Source organism: Nothoprocta perdicaria, unplaced genomic scaffold (assembly GCF_003342845.1).
Source record: "Nothoprocta perdicaria isolate Ctin4 unplaced genomic scaffold, notPer1 scaffold_18, whole genome shotgun sequence".
NCBI classification, from domain to species: Eukaryota; Metazoa; Chordata; class Aves; order Tinamiformes; family Tinamidae; genus Nothoprocta; species Nothoprocta perdicaria.
In genome coordinates this window covers 5,208,825-5,219,836 of record NW_020454982.1, presented here as the reverse complement: position 1 = coordinate 5,219,836, position 11,012 = coordinate 5,208,825, and positions in this window count along the sequence as shown.

The following is an 11,012-nucleotide window of genomic DNA, read 5'->3' as shown; positions in this document are numbered from 1 at the left end:
ATGATCGAACATGAAATTTCCAGAGAATGTGTGTTAAGGTCACTTTAAACTAATGGAAAGAATTATTTCCTCCTGATTTTCTCTGTAAATGAAAAGAACCAGGGGTAATTTCTGATAAAGAATATTTTTAAAGAGAATACTCCACTATTCCTTCAGAAAGTCTTATTAACCCCCACTTTATGTCTCTCAGTGTGAGGGAGACATTAGTAAAGAAATTTTCTTCATGATTAGGGAATTCTTCTCAGAGTGTGCACGGTCTGCATCCTTCTGATGGTTCATTGCTCTGTCTTCACTCTTGTTAGAGGAGAATTCAATACTTATTTCATTCTGTATTAAAATGTATTTATTTACTCTGATGAGGGTCAGTGGTGCTTTCTACCAGGTAGAACCTTCTTCATTATTTGCAGGTGAAGATTTGTCTGTTTAGTTTTTAAAAGTCTTTAAAAATCAAGACTAAAGACTTCTCTGGTTATTGGTATATTTGGTGTACCCTCTTCACTGAAATAATTTCACAGTCGAGTTGAGGTTCCTTTATCTGTCCCTGCCATAATGTAGTGTAACACTTTGCTTACAGCCTTAACAGGAATCTTCCTCAGTTTATGATGGTTCATTAAGTGCATACAATTAAGCATCTGCTCAAACTAAAATGTTAAACTTTATGGCATTTGGGCTGACAGTCAAGTATGTTCAGTAGAAATGCCACATTTGAGTACTTGACTTTATAATATTTTATCATGTTGTCTCGAGTCTGGCTTTTTACCTTTCTTTTTTCCCCTGACCCGTTGCATTTCTGCCCTGAGAGAAATACTGCAGTTTGTTCTTGCTTTTCCAAAACTGCTTACAACCCTGCCTTGACCTACCTCTGTGACCTGTCAATTCTTGTTTGCTTCCTTTATAAATGATTTGAGCCTTGAGAGCTTTTCCTATATGCGTTCCAATGAACATTAGTTCTGTCTCCCCATTTACTGAGCTCCATTTAAAACTCTTAAGTGTTACTTTTATTTTTTTCACCTGCAAAAGAAGTAATTAGTTCCTAGAAAGCTCATAGACCCGCAAACTGTACCATTGCTAAGTGAAGTTGTCTTGTGATCCTATTACGGTGATTCTTCCTTTTCTCAGCGTGCCACCCTCTCTCTTCCTAGCACTTGTCATGGTCTTGTCAGGCATTCAAATGTAAGCTCTTCGGGGAAGGACTTTATGTTTTAATATGTTTCTTTATAGCTGCTGGTGCACTGTAAGAAAAAAATGAATGTTCAAGGTCAGTCTACTCAAGTTTATTTGATGTACCAAAACTCTTCTCTTGTGCTTTGGATCCAGCAGAATGAGTGAATTCAAGGGTTTCTTTATGTTCACCATCCTTTACTGCCAAACTATGGATGCAATTTATAGCTATTTCAGTATTGGTCTAGCTTTTTTCCTAGTATTCTTCTTACTAAAGGACTCTTACAGCAGAAGATAACCTATTTTCAGACATATTTGAGTCAGGAAACCTTCATCCTTACACTGAAGGATATAGAGGAGACTAAGAGTGGCAATTCGCCTTTATCCACCAACACTCCGCTTTAGTGAGAAATAATGTCTTGGCTTAGGCTGTGCAAACCTGAAATACAGATTTGTGACAGATTGAAGGGGACCCAGAGATATTGATAGGAACTTCCTGGAGGATTGAGAAAGTAATGGTAGAGTCTAGAAGGCAAAAGAACATGCTATGTTACAGAAGAGAAACTGGGTCTGATAAACTTTCAGGCATATCCATAACAACAAAAACACATTTCAAAGGTGTCTTACTGGTGTCTACTTCATAAATCTGGGGCACAGAATGAAGGGATGGAGACTTCAAATGAGCCTGTGTTGCCTTCTGATGGGAAGTGTGCTTCTGCTGCTGGACACGGGGTTGACATCAGGGGTAAGTGAGCTTGGGTGTGAACTGAAGGTGTTTAGCTGAGTGAATTCATCCAACTTCATAGTTGCTCAATAGTTGCTAGTTTTGGTTTCCGATGTGCTGATATATAAACAACTAGGTATTGGTCATTTTCCATTATTGCCATCTGCGACTGTCCTGACCACAGAATAACTTGTGTTTTGTTTTTTTTTTCCTCCAAATCTATTCTAATACTGTGCATTAAGTATCAAAACGGTGTCCCTAGTCACTGATAAGATCTGATAAGCCCTTGTGGGGTCCTCAAAGCTGGAGTTGTAGAAATTCTTTTTTTTTTCTAATATATTGACTATGGCTCTAAACTATTAACAATGAAATGGATTTATAGGCATGTATCTTAATTTTAACTTTCTGTTCCCAGCACTGTGGCTAGGCATCTGATGGACTTTTAGCTAATCTCTCCCATTTTGCAATTCTCATCTTCTTGGCTCTTCTTGGCTGCCATTAGGGCATCTCTTTATCAATAGGTGTTGGAGGGGCCCTGCAGCTGCTTATGCTAAGCATAGGATGTTTCTGATTGATGTGAACCAGAGAGTACTCAGTGCTGCTTGCTTGGGCTGAGAGAACGGGCTAAAACCCTTTCTCACTCGCAAAGTCTGTCCTGAGACATTTGAATAGCTAAAATGGAAGCTCAGTGATTTTCTATGGGAATTATTGCTCATGTATAACTGGGAAGAGGGAGGAAAATAATGTAGCAAGAAAAGCCTTCAGAAAGAGAGAAAGTAGGTGATAAAAATAGGGCATTTCCCTGACTGAATTTCCAGGCTGTACAGCAAGAGGTTTCACTCTTATCTTTTTTGACTGTATAAAGAGAAAAAGGAAGAAAAAAAAGGAGAAAAGGAAGAAAAAAAAGTGTATGTATGGCGGAGTGGAACACCACAACAATATTGTATGTTTCATAATAGAGAAACAAAGTTCTGGTTAAAAGAATTGTGTTTTATTTTGCTGCTGTTGTTTACACTGGACCTGCGTGTAGCTTTAAAGCGCTCTGTAGTTTGGAGCTGCGTGAGGAGCCCCTTGCACCGCAGCTCCAGTGAACCTGGCTGCTAGTTGGAGAGCTGGCACTGTCATTCCTCCACAGCACATCCCTTCTCGCTGCTATCAGCTTGAGCTAAACTGAGTGCAGACAGTGTAATACTAGTTCTGAGATTAATGTAGCTAGATATAAAAAAAATCCATAACCAGTTGTATTGGTATTTTGAAAAAAAGATTTTTTTATGAGATGAAAAATGTGCAAATATGCTGTGAAAATGACTGTGCATGCAATAGAAATGTCTGTGTGTACAACATAAATTGTGTGTAATATAAAATTGTGTAATATCCCATGATTTCAGCTATAAGGGAGCCCCATCTGGTGGTGATATAAGGAAGTAACTAAAATTGTAATAACTACAGAAAATACTTGCAAAAGACTAAATCTTTTCAGAACATAAAAGATTTGTCTAATGTATATGATGCAAATGAGTCTGTATACAATAGAGATGCACTGTTAGCTCCGCATTTTTCTAAATGTGCAGTTTCTAAGGTGCAAGCTATCAGCCATATCTTAATAGAGAAAGAAAAAAGGTATTTTACTTTTTTGGAATGGGCAAATAGTTTTATGTCTTATGCAGGTTTTATTTTAGTGGAAGTTTGATTGCAATGTACTAACTTTTCATGTCTCTGATCTGGCTCAGGGAGATAAAACTGAACAGTATTTTGTTTGTGGGCTTAGGTAATCTTCCTGCAAAAACTCAGTTGTTGCAAATTCTTGTGTTTCTGTTGTGCAGCGTGGTAGCAGCAATGCAGCACAGTTGTCAGGTTCAGGAGTTGCTGAGCTCCAGCTTTGCATGGAGGCCTCTTGGCAGAGGGTGTTTGGGAGTGAGCACCCAAAATAATCATTTTCCTTCCTGATTTTATTCCATAGGTACTTCTCAATATATGCATATTTTATACCCTTCTTCTGCAAGGTTAGTCATTTATATCTCTATAAAATATACATATATGCAGTGTGTGTATATATATAATATATATATATTTATGTATATATTGTATATATACAGCATTGTACAGCTTTATATAGCCAATATTCTTTCTAGTTTCCCCAGCATTAAACAGATTTATAAAGCACGCTTCAAAATATAGTTTATGCATTTATTAGATTTAGAAAAGCCAAGCTATTTGGTGACTGGTTTGCTCTGTGGAGGTATCAGCGGGAGGCTGGGCCACACCGCGGCAGTGCTCAGCACAGGGAAGAGGGGCAGGTGCTACCAGGGGCCGTCAGGTAGCAGCCGGCGCTGCTGCTGCCTGCTCTGCTGACTCCAAACACTCTCCAGCTGCTGTTTATCTGTTCTCTCACCCCTACTCACTATTAGCTAACATTACACTCATGTTTTGGCATGTTCTAATACAGCTTCATTCTCTGTGGGTTCTTGCCTTTACTTTTGCATCGCATGTGGCGTCCATGACACTTGAAATCAAGAGAAGCTGAGTTTTGCTTTGTAGCAGCTAGTTTTAATCAGTCATGTTCTAGCTGTTCTTTGCATAGGCAGATCCTTCAATTACAGTTCTGTGAGTTCTAGCTAAATCATTTTCTTTTTACTCTAGTTCCTGTTAATGAACTGCTTGGCTTTCAGGTTTACCTATTAATTATAATGCCAGGGAGACCCTCTTTCAGGGCGAGCTGTTCTTTTGCACTCCCCTGGAAAGGATGCTGCTTGAGGATAGTGTAGAAGACTGAGGAACTGAGTTAGGGTTAAGCTAGCCAGACAGGTACTTTGCATCCCCATTGACTTGAACAAATATTTAGAGTGTTTTATGCAATTTGGTGCTATGAAGTTGCCGTGAATGTTTGTGAAACTCAGTGGCATAGGTGTTCTGTACAGGGACTTTGAGATCCTCCTTCTTTCCCCACCCACAATGAGAAAAGGAGATCAGTTCATCACTATCCTCCTGTGTTGTGCAAATTGTGTAAATTTAACCCTTTTCCCTCCATGCTGGAGGGCTGAAGGAGAGACTGTAATTTTTTTCTAATGAGACTGAATGAAATTATTTCACACTGCAATACTTGGCATTTCTCACTGAGACCAATTTCCATGCTGCTATTTACTGTTCTCTTTTAAGCTGTTTTAACTGTGAAGTCCTAAAAAATGTGCCTCTGAAATTGTAATGAAAGTGGAAGGCAATGGAAGCGCCATGCACTGTTAATTGATTGCAGTGGCTGTAGCTACTGTTATATTGAGTTGGCAGTCTAGTCTGCCTTTCATTAAGGTTTTAGGTCTCCAAACCATAGTTGTCAGTAGTTGACAACAATCAAAGTTATCAGTCTCTGGTTTAGACTTTCTTGAGGAGCAAAAGCATCTATTGGACTATAAAGGTCTTGGACTACTGCTTCATAGTCCTGTAAAGGACTACAAAGATTTTGTGTTGAAATGATACTGGTAGCTGTTGAAGTCCAACTTGTTCTGTCCTGCAGGAGCATTGCCTAATTTAATAACATAGATACCATTCTTATTTTCTGCCTTTGGCTTTTTAAATGGGCTTTTTGGTTTGTTCTTCCCTTTACAGAATCTATATGTGAGACTTGCATTTGAAAGTGCCTTATTTATACGAGCTGGTTTGGACTAAGCAGCCTGGTGATGGGTCCCGCTCTGGCTTTGAGCTGCCTCTTTGGGTCGCAGCTTTCAAGACTGGCACATTGTTCTAACAAGAAGATGCCACAGAATCTATCGTGTGATGCCATGTGGAGGCTATTTTTATATCATCAAGTAAAATAAAAAGTATGAAATGCAGAGCTAATATTGCATTGCAAGGCCAGCTGCTCTGTATTTCCAGTAGCATCAGTAATGCTTGGTGGGCAGCAACAGGGTCTAAAAGCAGCAGTAACAAGCAAATGAGGTTGATGTTTTAGAAGTAAGAATGGAGAGATATGATTTGGGAAGTTTTAGATCAACTATGTAAGCTCCAAATGTGTTTTCATCTTCCAAGCTGTCTAAATAATAACCCTTTGTATAAATTAGGATTTACTACCACAGAAGATACTATAGAAGCCCTAACAGGCCACGAACCTCAAACTGATAGCTTATAGTGAGCATAGAATATTGAATAAAGCAGCCTGACACAGAACTAGCATTTCATTTATAGAAATAAGTCTTTCTTTGGCTCAGAGGATTTTAACTCTCACCCAAGTGGGCTTATAAAAACTTTGAAATTTTACGCAGCATTGTATGCAAAATGATGGCTGAGTTTGATCATTTGCCAGTATGGATCTCCTTAGGAGCCAGAGCACAGTGATATTTGGAGCACATAACCATGAAACATAATTGCTAATCTTGATTGCTTTTAAGAGGCTATGGTTCCCGAAGTTGTATTTGTTAGGACTTCTTTCTTTTGTTACTGTATTTGGATGGATGCACACAATGAATCCTACTTTATGAATGTACCCAGGGAAAAAGAAAGCTTTAAGAGATTATTATTTTAAATGTTAATTGATATAAAGTACAGTTTGGCTTCATGTAAATAAGAAATAGAAATTGGCGGTGTGCCATATATGTGCTGAAGAGTTTGCGTTGTGTGATTTGCATAACATAGTGGGTTAGCAGAGAGAGAGCAAGTTACCAGGTTTTGCCTTAAAAGGACCTGACCTTGACCTTTTTTTTTTTCCACCGTATTTCTGAATTGTTCCCTGCTGCCTGCAAGAACGTTTGTGTGGGGAAATGTTTCAGTTAAAAATTTGCACAAAATCATACATTTCTTAAGGGCTTCTCGGGGGGGGGGGGGCAGGGGGGAAAGAAGTTTCCTATTATTTTCTCTTTTTGTAATATTATGGATTATCAAGCAGTATTATTTATAAATATATACTGTAAAGCAATATATATTTTTACTTAAATAGAATTCCACTAAGTCTGTCTTTTTTTCCTCATTTTTATCAAGTCTTAAAGCTTTTCGTTACAAGCAGGGAAATAGGGAAATATTTTGATCTAGGAGAAGTTTGCAAGTGATAGCATCTTCCTTCAGTATTTTTATCCACTATTTTTATCCCCTATGCACTTCTTTTTATCCACTATATATATATATATATTTTTTTTTTTAATTTGGCTTTCGTTATGCTATCAATCAAATAATTTCCTTGGAAGTTTATCGAAGTTATAAAACACAAGGACAAGCTACTACTGACACAAAGATGTCGTCACTAGCAGGGCACATCTGAATTAAAAATCATGCTCTTTGTAGGATTTGTGGAGTTTGGTTTCATTGTTTTAGGGTTGTTTGTTTGTTTGCTTTGCTTATATCCTGGGGAAGCCGTTGTTGCTTCCTATCCAGTGTGTTCGTATCCAAACAGAATTAGAAACCTGCACTACTACAGTAGGCCTAAAGATAAGGTAACATCCTGATACCTTAAAAAAAAAAAAAAAAAAAAGAATTAGAAACCTGCACTACTACAGTAGGCCTAAAGATAAGGTAACATCCTGATACCTTAAAAAAAAAAAAAAAAAAAATCAGTCCCAATTCTTAAGCCTGGGATCTCTTCATCTTTTTCACAAAATAATCCTTGAAAATTGTTTCAAGATTTGATGTCTTTTTAACATTACTGAAATGGATTTCCATTTCAGTAATGAATATATCAAATCAATGAAATATAGGCATCAAATCCCCTTTATGGGGAGGCAGAAGGTGCCTGTTGCAACCAGTTGATCCGTTGAATATTTACATAGCAGCATCCACAGCTTTGGTTTATGATAGGATGGATAGAATTAAAACATTTCATTAAAAAATGTATCTAAATCTAAAAAAACAACAAACAACAGAAAAGGGCTAATACCTCTGTGTGTGCGACCAGTCTAAAGCAGGTCAGTTACTGTAATATCAAGCACTTGACCTACAATCTGAACTCATGGAGTTAAATGGAAAACAGCCTTTCAAAAAGTATTTCCAATTCCAACTAATTAAACAGCTTAGTCCAATTGAACAGTGTCTTTTTCCCTATAACTATTGCTTTTTGAAAAAATATGGAAATTTAAGTTTAGTTCTCAAGACCATTGTTTACCGCTATGCTGCTTTTTTTGAACTTCCTCATTCTCATTAAACAAATGGTTACATATTCCTACAATTAGAAGACTGAGTAATGTCTCTAAAAAACAAAACATGCTTTTCTTGGTGCTTTTAGAGATAGAAGAAGATGGGAATTGATTTAACAGGCTGTTGTCGTAACTTCAGATAATGAAAAGTTGATCTAAAGACGGTAAATATTAGTTGCGAGAATTTGAACTCTAAGCTGTACTGAGGTTTGAGGAGAGAACAGTGCTGCTGATGATTTGGGTTCCTACATATCAGCATGAATGTCTGTAGGAGCTGCTGACTCCTCACTACTTCAGCTGTAGCAGTGGTAGTAGTTAGTATTGCACTGGGAGAGGTGGAGAGATCTTCATAAAAGGAGAGAGCGCAACATTTCTTTCCAGTGTTTTGGATTTTTTTTTGAAATTGTTTGTGCTAGAAAATATTGGATTGTATTTTTACTTTCATAATCAGTCAGATCACGAAAAAATCCTCAACAGTGTGTATGTTCACTAGCTAGCTGGAAAATAAGTAAACAAATCTGAAAGTGTTTTTCTGTAGTTTGGCATAGTTTGGCATCTTCTAAAAAAAAAAAAAAAAAAAAAAAAAAAAAAAACTCCATTAATCATTTCTAATAAATTACCTTTCTTGGGAGGTAACAATCCTGTACTGAAGCTCTTTAGATCTCAGTCCCTAGTCATAACACTATTAAAGGCAAAGATTTTCAGCGATCTGGAAAGCATTCTCACCACATCCTGTCTGTGTCCCGAGAGCCACAGAGTCAGAGCAAAGGTTGGGCAACCACATAAAGCTGCATAGCAGTATCAGAGCAGAAAGCATCACTAAGTAGGACAGGTTATCACCCTGGCTTTTAGTTATTCAGGAAGAAGTCAGGAGGAGTTAAGATAATGTCTATTTTGGGGGCTGAGTTTTTTTGTTTGTTTTGTTTTATTTCAGTCTTAAATCTTTAAGGAGAACATCTGCTTATTCCTTTCCCTCCCTCCTGTCCACCTCAGCCAGCCTACTCAGTGTCACAGCTGAGCACAAGGGAAGACCAAACAATGTGATTTGGCATCAGAGGATTCCAGGTAGGAGGAATCAAACAGTGGTCTGCCAAGCACAAACATAACTTCCTTTCTGTACCTGCTTACAGCATCCTGTGTCTTCAGCAGCTCAGATTCTTGATCTGTGATTAAATGAAACTTGATTTTTTCTGAGTGCTCAGAAAAGAAGGCAGTATTTTTGCCTTGGCATATATATAGATGTATTTTTTTAAAAAATCATACAAATGATCATAATCCTAGCTTTTCACTTTTCTAAAGGTATTAAAGACAAATCAAGTTTTCAAGTCTTAGCTTGAAAGCTAGAGTGGTAGCGATATGATGGGCTTTTTGGTAACTTGGAATGGTAATCCCTAAGGGTGGTTTTAAATTGAAAGAAAGGGGTCTCATTCTTTCTGATTTATGTTCATGTATAGCAAGTGAACACATACTGGATTATAAAAGTTAGGAAATGCAGGCTAAGAACTTTGAGCACTCTTGGGAGGTGATCTGTGGTAACATGAGGAAAATAGTAGGAAAAAAAATGTTGTCAACTTTAGAAGCATGCAGCCAAATGGTCATGTTCCTGGAGTAAAAATTTGTTTTGAAATCCTGTTTACATGCTACAATTAGCATTAAGGTAAGAAAAGTGATTTGAGATAGTCAAGACCTCTGGGTGTTTGCAAGTCTGCTGGGGACTCATGGGCTCAGGCAGATGGTTCAGGATTTGGTATCCAAGAATAGTTTGCAGACACTCAAGTCACCCTCTTGGAGTTGTGCTGTGGCAGCAGGATCTGCTTCTGTGTGTGCTGAGGGAAACTGGTATGGAATGTACCCAAGGAATGGTAAATCCACAGGACTGTAGGAGGATTAGGACCCTTGGTGTCCTAATCCTATCCAAATTCCAATCAAAGCAAGTATCTTGCCAAAATTTAGAACAGAGTCGTAGAATCATTATGATTGAAAAAGACCTTCAAGATCATAAAGTCCAACCATAAACCCAAGTTCCTGCAAAGGGATAATTACAGTCTCTTCTTTGCCTCTTGCCAAAAATGGAAATTTAAGTTTAGGTCTCAAGACCATTGTTTACCGCTATGCTGCTTTTTTTGCATTCAAGCTTTTTTATGCTTCAAGTTAGCATAAAAGCCCTGTTGCAACTAATTGGATGGATAGTTTGATTGGAGTGATTGACTGACAAATAAAAATTATGTAATTTGTGTGTGTATAGTAGAAAAGCAGAGATGTTTTTACAAGTTTATATAAATACATTACATTCACCGTAGATGAGGTAGAATAAATTCAGACCGGTGAAATCCAAGTTTGGCACATATTGAGGATCTTCCTATTAGCCTTAGTCAGTGTTTCTCCTAAACTGCATGCATACTCTGGTAATTCTATATGATTGCAACCTCTTTTTAAAAGTTTTGAATTTGTCAGACAGTCGACAGGGTAACACGGAACTTCCAGGTGATGGTGTTGCCTTGATTACAGTACTTCCACAGTATTTCAGCAGATAGGTCTGTTTTACTGGATGGTACTTCTCCTCTCATAGGTGCATGAGCTGTAGCAGAGGATTCACAAGAATGCTGTGCTACATAGGCACTAGTCTGATGTCGACGGAGGCAGCATCAGTCAGCAGAGTATCCTGGCAGTGCAGAAAGCTGATAGCATGTTAATAGGAGCTGATAGCTCCTGTGTTAGCAGGAGTGGTTTGACATGTGATCATTACCTTCTGTTTTTCAGCCTTAAAATGACAGCTCGAGCGTTATGGCCCGTCTTCGAGTCTGTAATCCAAAAAAGTCACTGACATAGCGAAGTGCATCCCCGAAAGGGCCACCGAGATGATTAGGGACCTGAAGCACATGACGGAGGAGAAAAAGCTGAGAGAGAAATGGGCCTGTTCAGCCTTCGCAACACACGTGCTGCTGTCTTCAACTGCCTGATGGGAAATAATAGAGGAGATGATCCTAAACTCCCCTTAGAGTAGCAGCAAAAAGGTG